This window comes from Dromiciops gliroides, chromosome 2 (genome assembly GCF_019393635.1).
Source record: "Dromiciops gliroides isolate mDroGli1 chromosome 2, mDroGli1.pri, whole genome shotgun sequence".
In the NCBI taxonomy this organism is placed as follows: domain Eukaryota; kingdom Metazoa; phylum Chordata; class Mammalia; order Microbiotheria; family Microbiotheriidae; genus Dromiciops; species Dromiciops gliroides.
In genome coordinates this window covers 280,241,247-280,255,867 of record NC_057862.1, presented here as the reverse complement: position 1 = coordinate 280,255,867, position 14,621 = coordinate 280,241,247, and positions in this window count along the sequence as shown.

Here is a 14,621-nt window from a genome sequence, read left to right as displayed (position 1 = left end):
CTCCTAAAAACTTACTCTGGTTTTTCAATGACCTTCCTAAAGTGTGATGCCCAGAACTACATGGAATACTTCCTGTGTGGTTTGATGAGGGCACAGGATAGCATGATCTTCACTCTCTTTGCTGTAAACATCATGGCTTTTAATGCAGAATAAGAGCAAGTTAATTTTCACCTTTTTTGGCTGCTACTACTGTTGGGTAAGGTTTCAGGTCACTAAACCTCCAGTTCCATTTCATATGTTTAGTTGTATCTCCCCCATCCTGCACTTGTACAGTTGATTTAAAAAAAATCTGAGTGTAGAATTTTATAGTTATTTGTATAAAAGCTCATCTTATTAGATTTGACCCACTAGATTAGCTTGCCAAGGTCTTTGTGAACCTACTCAAAGCCTTTTCTGATTTCTGTTCTCTCTTATCCTGATCAAATTATTTTGTATTTTTCCTCCCTCTATACATGTTTTATCCCTCTAGTAGACTGTAATCATCTTGGGTGCAGGGACAATTTCATTTTTGACTTTGTGTTCCTAATATCTAGCACAGTACTCTGAACTTAGTAGATCTTTAATGTTTATTGAATTGAATCAACTATCCAGAAGGTTAGCTATCCCTCTCATTTTTATTTCATTTGAAAATTCGATAATCATAGAACTTTTATGCCTTCAGCTAGGTTATTGATAAAGCTATTGAACAGCACAGAACCAAGGAAAAATCCCTGGACTACTCCGTTGGAAATCCCAGGGATTCCAGGAAGAAAAAGCTTCATTGAGAATTCTAGGGGCAGCTAGGTGGCACAGTGGATAGAGCACTGGCCCTGAATTCAGGAGGACCTGAGTTCAAATCCATCCTCAGACACTTGACACTTACTAGCTGTGTGACCCTGGGCAAGTCACTTAACCCTAATTGCCTTACCAAAAAAAAGAGAATTCTAGGACTCTAGTAGGAACCCTAAAAGTAAACAACAGAGACAAAGATGAGAAGATTATGGTATAATAATCAGATATTATGGCTTTCAAAAGAGGAGAAGGTATAAAGAGATAGAGAGAGCATAGTAAATTCAGCCACAAGCATTTATTATGATCCTAAGACAAAAAGCAGTTTAATAGGCAAAATCTTGGTATCACATTTCTCTGATAAGAAATTGGTAATCAAGATATATAAGCAATTAAAATACATATGTGTACACATATACATAGATAGATATGTATGTGTATAAAACCCAAAGCATTACCCTATAGGAAAATATTCAAAGCATATGAATGGTTCTCAAAAGAACTACAAACTTTTAATGAGCACATGAGAGAAAGTTCTAGATCACTAATAATAAGTGCAGATCAAAATAACCCTAAGGCTTCATCTTCATATCCTACACATTGGCAAAGATGACAACAACAACAACAGTAATAATAATAACAATAATAATAACAACCAACATTTATAGAGCACCTACTATGTGCCAGGCACTTTACCATCATCATCTCATTTGGTCCCCGTAACAACTCTAAGAGATGGGTGCTGATATTGTCTTTGTTTTACTGATGAAACTTAGGCAGACAGAGCTTAAGTGATTTATCCAGGGTCCTACAGATAGGAAGTGTCTGAGTTTGGATTTGAATTTCCCAAGTCCAAGTATGGTGCTCTATGTGCTGTGCTACCTAGCTGCCCCATGAAAGGTGGGGATAGTCAAAGTTGAAGAGTTTCTGGGAAGATAGAGAAATAATGCATTGTTATTGAAACTCTGACTATTTGGATAAGCAGAACTTCCTTCTCCAAGGAACCCAAATTTATTCTATGATCTTACTTCTTTTTTTGTTTTTTTGTTTTTAGATAGGCAATTGGGGTTAAGTGACTTGCCCAGGGTCACACAGCTAGTAAGTGTTAAGTGTCTGAGGCCGGATTTGAACTCAGGTATTCCTTACTCCAGGGCCGGTGCTTATGATCTTACTTCTTTTTGAACTCTTCTCTCTTTGAATCTCTAATCTCTTTATTAGATCTCTCTGCCCCCTTTTAAAGTCTGAATCTATGTGAATTGCTTAAATTTACAATAGTCAAGACCCAATCAATCATGTTCAATGAATCAATGAGTGGGGAGTCAAGGGCCCATACCCCATCAAGGAAGTGTCATCAATGATTTCAGTGTCCATGTCTATCAGGGCGATATAAAGTCCCATAAGTGATGTTGGTGGGGATGTCCACATCTTCCATTGGGAAGATTTATTTATTTATTTACAAATAAAAACAAAGGCCTTATTCTCTAACCTTGGGGGGGGGAGGGGAGTGGGGGGCAGGGAAAGAGGAGGGAAGAATAGTGAAAATTCAGAATTCAGTAAGTTTCAAGTTTTTCAATTAATTCACATTGCAAACTTAGGCTGATCACTTCCCCTCTATGGGTCTCAGTTTCCCTATATGTAAAATGCAGAGTTAAGCCAGATGTTCTTTAAAGATACTTACAACTCTGAGATTATAAGATTTTATGGTCATGCATGCATTCAATACTGTGCTTCCAATGCCCAGTGCAAAGGCCTCCCACCTCTGAATGGGGGCTGCCCTGGGGAGAGGCATGGCACAGTGAGAAAGCTGTAGGTGCAATTTCTCAGTGCCAAGGACTAAATTTTGCAACAGGCGGTATGGTTGTGGTTGTGTGACTTTGTAAAAGCAGTGAGCAGCCAGAGGGGGAGAAGGATTATGAAGCAATTCTGATCTTGTCCAGGGATGGAGGGGATGGGTGGCCTGCCTTCCCAACAGCTCTCTCCTCCTCCCAGGCCCCTAGGTTCATAGTTGCTCTGCCATAGGGGACCTGCAGGGACATGTGTAGGATCTCTATTAAATATACTACTTCCTACTTACTAACATTCTCATATACCATTCCCCCCTTCAACCATCAACAAACCAGCCTTTAGACACACCATGCAGTGGAAAGAGCATTGACTCCCCATTGGTATCCTCTGTCTCCCCCTTTTTTTTTTTTATTTTAGTGAGGCAATTGGGGTTAAGTGACTTGCCCAGGGTCACACAGCTAGTAAGTGTTAAGCGTCTGATGCCGGATTTGAACTCAGGTCCTCCTGAATCCAGGGCCAGCGCTCTATCTACTGTACCACCTAGCTGCCCCCCTCCCCCTTTCTTTTTACAAAAAAACACACCCCTTTCCTCCTTGCAAATCATCCTTAGAAATCCTCCCCAAGAAGTTTTCCCACCCTAAACCAGCCCACCTCTGCCCAGTCTACTTACTTTAGCACTATCACCTCCTTAGCCCTTGGGACTTCTGAACACACAATAATTTTGTCCAGTTTATCTTATCATATCCTCATCCTGTGCATCATGTTCATTTGCTTGTCATCCACACTGATGATTCCCATCCACCCGGTCCAGATGCCCTGTGCTATATGACCCTGTGACCTCTTTGTGGAAATATCTGACTCTCCTTGGACCAGACTAGCCCAGGAGTGAACCTCCTCTGTGCTTGCCAGGAAATTCCATAAAAGTCTCTTTATCCAGAGGAAGAACTGATAAATGGAAGTATGTATAGAATAACTTTATAAACATCTCTGTCTTTCTATCTATCTATCTATATCTATCATCTATCTATTTATCTTTATATCTATCATCTATCTATATCTATCTGTCATCTATCATATCATCTATCTATCATTTATCTATTTATCTATATCTATCATCTATTTATATATATCATCTATCTATCTATCTATCTATCTATCTATCTATCTATCTATCTATCTATCTATCTATCTATCTATTTACCTGTGTTTAATGGCAGACATCTGGGAGGGGGGCAGAAAAAAAAGAAATTTACACAATAACTATTGTATATTTAGAGGGAATAGCAAGTAGTACATAATAGATTGGCACTTTGGTGGGCAATCATCTTTATTATACTATGTTATGGAAATACTTATTATGTTCTATAAATTAAAAAGGAAAAGAAAGAAAAAATAACTAATACAACTTAGTGCTATCCTCTAAAATAAAAATGTCTACAAGCAAAGTTCAACTCAAGAAATTTTTATTATATTCCTACATGACCCCGTGGGAAGGCACACAGAGAATGGAATGCTTAGAGGTCACAAGCACTACCTTGAAGCTTCCAACCTAATAGAGAGAAAGAATATCTATTTCCCACTATCACTACCACCAGCACCTCAGGTAATGGTACCATCCAGTGTTGCAATAATAAATGAATTGTTGTTATTCAGTCATTTCTGACTCTTTGTGATCCCATCTGGGGTTCTATTGGAAAAGATACTACAGTGATTTGCCATTTCCTTCTCCTAGAACATTAGAGTTTGAAGGAGCCTTAGAGAACAAAGTCAAGCTCACTTATTTTATAAATGGGGAAATAGGACAAGAGAGGACAATGGGTTTTTAGAAGTCACATATACACTTATACCTCTATACTTTTGAAATCTCAAGTCATTCTCACTCTTCCTGTGATATTAGAGGGTGGTCATTTTCATCCCCATTGTGAAGAACGGGAAACCGATATGTCAAGAGATTCATCAAGATCACAAGTCCAGTCTCTGGGGGAGCCATGCCTAAAATCCAGGTCTCCGGACTCCAATGGATGGAAGGCCCAGCCATCTTCATTTGTAAAATGAGTAGGGCTGTGGTCCCTTTTGATTTAAATTCATGGTCCTCTGTAGGGCTTTACATTTTATAAAGCATTTCTTTACTACCAGTCCTGTGAAGTAGATGTGAGAAAACTGAGACTCAAAGAAATTATGCCTTGTTGATGTTGGGTCACATAGATGTTCTATCTATTTTTAAAAGGTACATTGAAATAGTAATCCCTAATAAACTCTCCTTTAAAATGACATAGTAATTAAATTAAATTAAGTCTCTAAAAAAGAGTACCATTTTCTCCTATAAAGAGTATGAAGCCTGGCATAAGAGAAAGAACACTACAATGGGGACTGGGACACCTAGGTTTTACTTCCAACTCAGCCACAGGCATCCTGTGTGACCTTGGGCATGCCTGTTCACATCTCTGAGCCTCAGTTTACTCACCTGTGTGGGCAGGTTGGTGGTACTTGTTCTCCCTACCTCATATGGCTATTGTGAGATGATGGATGTGAGAGCTCTTTAAGGAACTGACTACACTCCAAGTATAAGCAGGTCTTGGCCACACTGCCTCACTATTGCTAGACAGGGATTATTAATAAGGGTGAATGTTAAAGCAGTGCTGGGGGGTGGTGCTGAGAAGGGACCTCTTTCTTTTGTTCCATCGAAGTTGCTGATGAATAAACCGTGAGTTTGACGCTGTTGACACATCCCAATTCTGGGCAATCTCTCACTCTGGCCTCCTTCCTTTGTTCACCTCTTTACACTTGAAAAGTGAGCAGAGTTGAGTGACAGTGAGAGATTACTTTCTGAACAAACAGGGCACACCTTCTCCTGAAGAAAACCCCTTAGGACTAGGACCTCGGTGTTCGTGTGTGGATGTGTGACCACAAAGAGGGGCAGGGGACAAGGGGTGGGTCTCTCCAGGGTCAAGGAGAGAACAGCCTATAATTAATTTTTCAAGTCCCCATGAAGAGAGGTTTCTGCTTCAGTGTTCCAGGCAGGCTGAGAGCAGGTTTGTTTTCTCCCCACATGGTTGGATTTAAATTTTGAAGTAAGATGAAAATAAGACAGAGAGAAAATCTTGAATAGGCTTATTAGGAATCATGTTGCCAATTTGTATTGTAGAGGAAATTTCCTCATCAGGAATGAAACTGCAGATTTAGTTAAATAAAATGAGTAGTCTAAATTTAGACCGAGGTAGAACTACAATTATTAGTTCATACCTTTGGTTTCATGCTGTAGGGAATTCTCCCTGTCAATGAAGATCTCAACTGCTCTTCAACTTAACAATCAGAGAGTTGCCCAGGAACATTGAGAAGTTAAGTGATTTGCCCAAGACCGTGTCACTAATACCCTCTTCATTCACTGTGCCCTAGCTTCTTAAACTGAACATGGGGGTCGCAAAAAAAAATCGGCAACAATAAAAGGTTATGTATAGGGGCAGCTAGGTGGCGCAGTGGATAGAGCACCGGCCCTGGAGTCAGGAGGACCTGAGTTCAAATCCGGCCTCAGACACTTAACACTTACTAGCTGTGTGACCCTGGGCAAGTCACTTAACCCCAATTGCCTTACTAAAAAAAAAAAAAGAAAGAAAGAAAAAGGTTATGTATACCTTTTTTATATACCTATATACCAAGGGTTGTATAAAAGTTTCTTAGGCAAAAAGGGGTCTTGAGTGGAAAAGTTGAAGAAGTCCTGCACTACACCATCCTGCCTCTGACAGAGCTGATGATGGTGGTGATGGTAGTGATTATCTAAATATTAATTTCTGTTGCAGGAAATGGAGACTCAGACTCGGTCCTACCACTCTGGTCAAGTGTATTCCCTGCATGGTGGTGTGTAACCTGTAGGAGACTCTACCCATATGTGAATGGAGAGGACTTTTTTTTAAAAAAAAACATTTTATTTACCTTTTATGTCTTGTTTAAATGGATTTTGTTTTTGTACTCCTTGCCTGGCTAGTAAATCTGATCATCTAATGATGATTATCTAAAAAGTTTTTATCCTCATCATCACCACCACCACCATCATCAGGGCAGCACAGTCTAGTGGCTAGATGCCTGGTTTTGTGATTAGGAAGACTTAGGTTCAAATCCTGCCTCTGACACACACCACCCATGTGACCCTGAACAAGTCCCTTTGCCTCTTAGTGTGCTAGGCCAGTGGTGTCAACCAATCCACAAATGAATAGACATTATTAAGCACCTACTATGTACTTGGACCAAAGTGCTAGGGATACTAAAAGAGGCAAAAGACAATCCCTGCCTTTAAGGTGCTTACAATCTAATGGAGCCACTAAACCTTACAAAGGATGCCTGTGGTCCACATAATTGACTTTGTTTTAAAATATATTATCTGTTTAATTGTGTTATTATTATTTTAAAATATTTTCTAATTGCCTTGTAATCTGGCTCAGCCCACCAGTGTATGACACCTTTGCTCTAGGTAACTTCCTGAGACTATTAAATTGCAGAACGTTTTCAGAATTCCATTGACAAACAGAGTTCTCTCTCTCTCTCTCTCTCTCTCTCTCTCTCTCTGATGATCTCAGAGGTAAAGCGTCTGTCTATATTATTACAACTGGTAGTAATAGCAGTAGAAATAGAGTAATAATGATAGCTTACATTTCTATGGTGTTTTATGCTTTCCAAAACACTTTTCCTCGGAACAAACCTGAAGTAGGGAGCATGAGTATGATTATCCCCATTTTCACAGGAGGAAAGTAAAGTTTAGAGAGTTTCACCTGCTCATTGTTATAGAACTTGTTAAGTAGCAAATCCAGGATACAAACCCTGGCCTTGCGGATCCAAGCTTCTTCCATTAAACCATACTTGCCTTACTGTTAAACACGGGGTCAAAGGATGGCTAAAGAGGTAGGCTTGGGGCAGCTAGGTGGCACAGTGGATAGAGCACCGGCCCTGGAGTCAGGAGTACCTGAGTTCAAATCCGGCCTCAGACACTTAACACTTGCTAGCTGTGTGACCCTAGGCAAGTCACTTAACCCCAATTGCCTCACTAAAAAAAAAAAAAAAGAGGTAGGCTTACAGGACCTGGGGCCAGGAGGGTCTATGCTAATAGATTTAGAGCTGCAAGAGACCTCAGAGGTCAACTAATCCAAACTCTCCCTTTTATTGATAAGGAAGCTAAGGTCCAGAGAGGTTGAGTGATGTTTCCCAAGGTCACACAGCTAATCAGGAGCAGAGCCAGGATTGGAACTCAGATCCCATAACTCCAAGTTCAGGACTCATCTTGTTGTACCACTGGAGGTCATAAAGTATAAGATTCTTTCTAAAAAATAATAATAAAAAATTTTAAAATGAAAGAAAAAGATTCTTTCATCCCACAAGAGACTCTTGGAAGCCCAGGGAAGGAAATGGTCTTCCCAAAGTCAGTTGTTAGTTAAGTAAGAGACCTGGCATAAGAAACCAAGTTCACTGACTCCAAATCCAGGGTACTTCCCACTCTACCACACTGCATCATTGCCATGATTGAATCATCTGAAACTGAGGACACAGGGTTATTATAGGGGCTTGGGAAGCCTTGATCTTTCATCTCTACTTGGAGTAAAACAAGAGGGGAAAGACACTTTTATTTAGAGCCAGATATTTTAAGGAGGTAGCGGTTCATTTTTCTCTGGAAATCAGGGGAACAGTGAAGGTGCCCAGCTCTTTGGAAGGGCAGAGATAAATCCCTGTGTGGAAGTGTTCAATTCTTGGAGCTCTCTTCTTGCCCCATGATTCTGCAAAATATAAAGGCTATTCTGTAGCTTTATTATTATGTATTCTCTTTAGGTTCAGAGTCTGTATCTCCAAATTTGGAACTGGAAAGCCCAGGTAAGGAAGTAATCTGTGTTTGGTTTCTAAAATATTTTGTAGGAAGGGCCATAGGGTTTTGTTTCCAGTCTGCGAATTATGTGCATTTTTGTTATTGTAGCACTTTAGGCTCCCCTTCACCCATAAGCCTCAAGTTTGAGGTACTCCGGGGGCTGCTAGGTGGCACAGTGGATAGAGCACTGGCCCTGGATTCAAGAGGACCTAAGTTCAAATCCGGCCTCAGACACTTAACAGTAGCTGTGTGACCCTGGGCAAGTCACAACCCCAATTACCTCACACAAACACAAAAAAAATTTGAGGTACTCTGAGGGTCAGTGCTCATTTGAAACCAAAGTTCATGAGCCACCACCATTGTGTTTTCTTTTTCCAGGCATCAGCAAAATTCCCTAACCAGCTTTGACTCCAAAATCTTTGATTGTCCAAGTCTGTGCTCTCCAGGCCCCAGACCACTTGGCCAGGCCCATGGCCATTGCCCAGGAATGAGGATAGATAAAGATGTTCTTTGTATCATCCTTCAAGATTCTCTCACATGCCAGCCATGAGCCTAGAGCTCAATCCATTGGGATGACTTGTTAGAACCCCCATTTGCTAGAGTATCTAATGTCACCACATTCGTAGCTATTAAAGTCCCCTCTCTTAGCAGATGGAGCCATTGGTAAAACCAAGCAAAATGGTACTTCTTGGGAGTCAGGTCCTGATAGATGGAGGCCTATTGGACAAGCAGAAGAGACAGAGTTCCAGGATCTGGACTGGATGACTTAGTCTCTGATATAGTAACTGCCTATTTGTGGAAGACACTGACAGCAAAGGGACCCAGGCAAATGTGATCTTTAACGTACCATTTCTATTTAGCAGTAGAAGCCTCCTGTGCTCTATCCGCTGGGGACTATTTTGTATCACAACCCAAAATTGACAACTCTGGACAGAGTGACTGTGTGACACTGTATCATCTGTTCAGTAGCAACTAGAGCCCAGTTACGGATGAGCAACTGCTTTTGGAATAGTCCTTATGGATAGTGACTTCCAGGAATGTAGGCCTTACAGGTTCATAAGGGCTGGGGGGTTGGGGGGGAGACTTTGATATCTTTCAGGGCTGTAGCCTGGGCTGCACATGGAAGAGAAAGATTTATTGATAATTTGGCAAATGAGAGTCATCAGGATACTCAGGTGGGGAAGGTAGTCTTTTTAAAACCTGGAGAATCCAATATGTCTTTGGACTTCTTTTTTAGATCATGCAAAAACAAATATCAGTAGCTTCTTCTAGACTATGCTGAGAACCCTCTGGATTTTCTCCACCTATTTTGGGTATCCTCCAAAATTTGACTGAGAAGATTATACCCTGGATTTTCCTAGGGTTGATTTCCCACCCTTTGCCCCTCACATTGGCTACCATTGGATTTAGTGCCTTTGCTACTTTTAACATTACATCATCAGTGTAGTGGTGTACATCAGTGCTCTCAAGAAGAGAGGCATTGCAGCTAGGTGGCGCAGTGGATAAAGCACCAGCCCTGGATTCAGGAGGACCTGAGTTCAAATCTGGGCTCAGACACTTGACACTTACTAGCTGTGTGACCCTGGGTAAGTCACTTAACCTTCATTGTCCTGAAAAAAAGAGAAAAAAAGAAGGGAGACGTGGCAATAGCCACGTATATATGAGAGAGAATTCAAGTGGCTTTGGGGAAGGGTAGTGATTAGTCTCCTGATGCTAGCTGATGGCAGAGCTCCTTGAAGTCAGGGACTGTCTTTTGCCTCTTTTGTATATCTAGAACTTATCATGGCATCTGTTACATAAGAGATACTTACTACATGTTTATGGATTGATTGATTGAATTGTTCTTGACTAGTCTCAGCCACAGGAATAGAGAAAGAAGCATTAGTAAGGTCATTAGTAACTGAGCCTGGCCCTGGGGTACCTGGTATACAGAAAGATCTAACAAGGTCAGGAATGGGCATTCCCTGAAACCAGTCCACTCTAAGGTGCCAGGTACTGTTTATCTTCACAGGTAACATTGGGTTGTTGTAAGGAACACTGGTCCAGTTCCCGTCATCTTTATCACAAGAAAAGAAATATCTTTCTCCCTCTTCCCAGGACCTGATAGACCCACAGTAACATGCATAGAGGTTGCTGAAAGGGTCCATGCAGATACTGAGCCCACAATATGCCACCATTGTCTGCCCTCCATAGCCTACCCTGAATGAGTCAAATGGGGTGGCTCATTTGACTTTAAGAGGATGTGACTTTAAAGAAGATGTCTTAGGCTTGGGTGAAGCCAAAGGGCTCCTCATGCCCTGGTGCTGTTTTCCCCTATATGTTTTTGTTTTAGTTTTTGCGGGGCAATGGGGGTTAAGTGACTTGCCCAAGGTCACACAGCTAGTAAGTGTCAAGTGTCTGAGGCCAGATTTGAACTCAGGTACTCCTGAATCCAGGGTTGGTGCTTTATCCACTGCGCCATCTAGCTACGCCCCCACCCCCCCCATATGGTTTTACTAACTTCCCCATGGGTTGACCATCAGTTACTTTCTTATCAACCCTATGTTTCAGGAGCCTCATGCAAAGTTTCTTGCAAGATAGGGTGTCATGGTCCTCTGTTCCCCGGACAGCTTGGTGGATTTAGGGCCTTTTTCTACCATTTATACTCACAGCTACATTTGCCCTGACTGCCATCCACTCTCCTATTCCATTTTCACCTTTTCATCAACCCACATGTATATAATACACAACTATATATGGTAGGAGAGACCCATAGGTCAAATTTGGGCACTTCTGGTGGGGATCTAGCCAAAAGACAGGCTCTTATTGTCCCAGAGGCAGGCTGTGTCTAGGGTGTGGCAGGTTGTATGTACATAAATCCAATCTATCAAGCACATTTTCTCTACAAACTTTGCCTCCATCTTTTATGGATCCCCATTAGGAAATTGGTTACAATGCGAATTCATCTTTATGGTTCCAGGTGCAAAAAACCTCATCTCAGTCACCTCAAAAAGGACAAACAGCATTCCTCCTTCAGAGGCTCTAATAAATGTAGTTGTCTATGGAAAAGTATACCCTCAGAGAGCTCCCCCAACCTATGGAAGTCAGCTGTGGAGAGCTGCTCATGATTAGACCACACCTTCAGGATCCATGACTTCAGTGATTCATCAGGTTTCTGTTGGAACTTCTGATCCTTGGTGGAGAAGGTCTGCCCACCTTCTGTTCCCTCAGGGCAGGGACTCACCCTATTCTCAGCAGAAGTATTAGGACAGGCTTGGAGCATTCTTCACTGCTAGGAGTTCCCATGTCCACTATTATTGTTCTGTCTTATGGCTCAGATCTCAGCAGGAACATGAAAATCTGGGTCAGAGACCATTAGGTGGATACAGTCATTAGTTTCAATAGCTTCCCCTCTGCTTTCACTAACAGTCCTCTAGAACTCTGTCTCTAGTGTTCATTTTCACTCTTCTGCTGGAAGCCCAACTTCCACAGAACAATCAGCAATAATCAGGGGAATGCTGATTTGGTGCTTTCTTCACACTTACAGGCAACCTCCATCTGAATCAATCACCTTGCTTGAGGTACTCTCAAGTTCTTGAACAGTTAACAGAAAGAGGTTTACTTTCTCTTTTTTTTTTTTTTCTGGAGGGCAATGAGGGTTAAGTGACTTGCCCAGGGTCACACAGCTAGTGTCAAGTGTCTGAGGCTGGATTTGAACTCAGGTACTCCTGAATCCAAGGCCAGTGCTTTATTCATTGCGCCACCTAGCTGCCCCTGAGGTTTACTTTCTCTTAAGGAAAGGATGTGGAACAAAAGATTGGACAGCCTCTTCTCCACGTGGAAATACAGCTAGTCATCCAGACAGAATATTGTGACTTGGGAGGTCTTAAGAAATCCACCAAGTCAGAGGGAATTCAATTCTACATGGGTGGGGCTTTTATGCCCTTAAATTACCAGGAAGCTGCTTCAGTGAAGGCAGGGGTGAATCAAGTACAAGGAACAATTTCATTGCTTTTTAAGGAAAGCTAATTTCTAATCCAGGAAATAAGGAACTATATCCCAGCATCCAAAAATATATATTAAGAGCACATAGGGAACCCCTGTGGCCAAACCTTATGAACTCAGTGCACACCCATCAGGAAGCTTGTGGCCAGAGTGCATACATGGGTGGGGCAGCTAGGTGGTGCAGTGGATAAAGCACCTGCCCTGAATTCAGGAGGACCTGAGTTCAAATTTGACCTCAGACACTTGATACTTACTAGCTGTGTGACCCTGGGCAAGTCACTTAACCCTCATTACCCTGAAAAACAAAAAAACAAAACAGAGTGCATACATGAAGAGCACACACAAAGGGATATAGATAGCTGGGTCACTCTACTGGCCGTGGCAAAATGTAACACTGTTACTACAGAGTTGTTAATGTCCTCTGGTGATGTCATTGTGCTGCTCTCTTCTAGGCAGGTTGCAAGTCTGTCTTCAAAATCTATCTTGGAGACCGCCCCTAACACCACAGTCCACAAGAGTTGTATGGAGACTAAGGCAATGATGTGGACCTCATCAACATGCTCTTTGGATGCAAATGAAATTAGTGCAAGAACAAAAGAGCAGAAAGCAGCTGGGTCACACTTATGTCTTCATTGTTTATATCTGATGGTAAGAAAAGCCCTGACCTTTTTAAAAAAAAAATTAACTTATGGAATAAAACAAGCATTTCCATAACATAATATAATAAAAAGATGATTGTACATGAAACTGTAAATCTATTGTGTACAATTAGCTATTCTTTTTAAATATATAATAAAGTTATCATGTAAATTTTTTTCTTATTTTCTTTCTTTTTCTTCCCTCCCTCTGGCCCCTCCCACCCACCCTAGAGACAGTTGTGTTCAAGTACAACTTATCCAGAAAAGTTGAATCTAATCCTAAGTGGGAAAAAAATGGATATTTGACAAATTAAAAGCCCTGACTTTTACTCTACATTCTAGAGAGGGCAGAGCCTCACTAACTCCCTCCCTGGTTTTGTCACCAGAATTCTCTTCGGCACAATGTGGATGTGGATAAGTTGGTGAGAGATAAAAAGGAAATGGTTCAAAAAAAGGATCTTAAAATATTATTCTAGATCTAGACTATTAACAAAGGCAAATAGTTATATAACCATACAGAAGACTAGAATCTTCCCTAAAGCCTTAACATTTAACAAAGTAAACGCAGATGAAATCACACAGCCAACACAAAGATTTGTTTACTCTACATCCCTCTCCAAGTCCATCCACCTTTGGCTTTGTTTCCCCTTTCTATAGTGTTGGTGGTGGTGCTCATAGCGTTCTTTTTTTTTTTTTTGCGGGGCAATGAGAGTTAAGTGACTTGCCCAGGGTCACGCAGCTAGTAAGTGTCAAGTGTCTGAGGCTGGATGCTCATAGAGTTCTGATTCTGCTAATATCGTTTTACATCTTTCTTACAAATCTTTCCACATTTCCTTTGTGTTTCATGTGCATTGGTTTTATGGCATCATTATTTCATTGCACAAATACTCCATTAACAGCATGAGGAATTTTTAGTTGGGGAACCCTCTTCATCAATGCAGGTTGTTTATGACTTGGTAAATGTATCCTAAGGAGTTGCCTAAGGCAGATAGAGATGAAATAACTTTGATGAGGGTTATAAAGTTAATGTCTGTCCAATTCTTCTTTATCCCAAATCCACCATTCCATCTACCATATCAATTGCATGAATATACCATGTTGTATTTAATCATTTTCTCACTGTTGACATAAGAGTTCAAGTTTCTTCCTATTACAAATGGAGCAATTGTGAATTTTTTTGGATAGACTACTCCCCTTTTTTCATTTTTATGATAAAGTTCTAGCAATGGAATTGTTGGGTCAAAAAGTATGGTCAGTTTTATGACTTATAGTTTATCACCATACTGTTTTCCACAATGTTTACACCAGACCAGATAGCAGTCTTCTCTTGCCTCTCCCCAACTTGGCCCCATGATAGCCTTTCCCCCACCAATATTTAATTTTGTCATTTTTTTTGGTTATTTTTACTTTCCTGTTATGTGTATTGTGGCATCCGACCCTTCATTTATAATTTTCAGATTATTAGGAAATATGAGTACCTTTTCCTCAGGTTATTAACATTGTATATTTCCTCTTTCAAGAATTTTTATATCTATTATAATCATTTTATTATAATAATTATTACAATAATTATAAGTGTTTGATATTTTATTTTTATATCT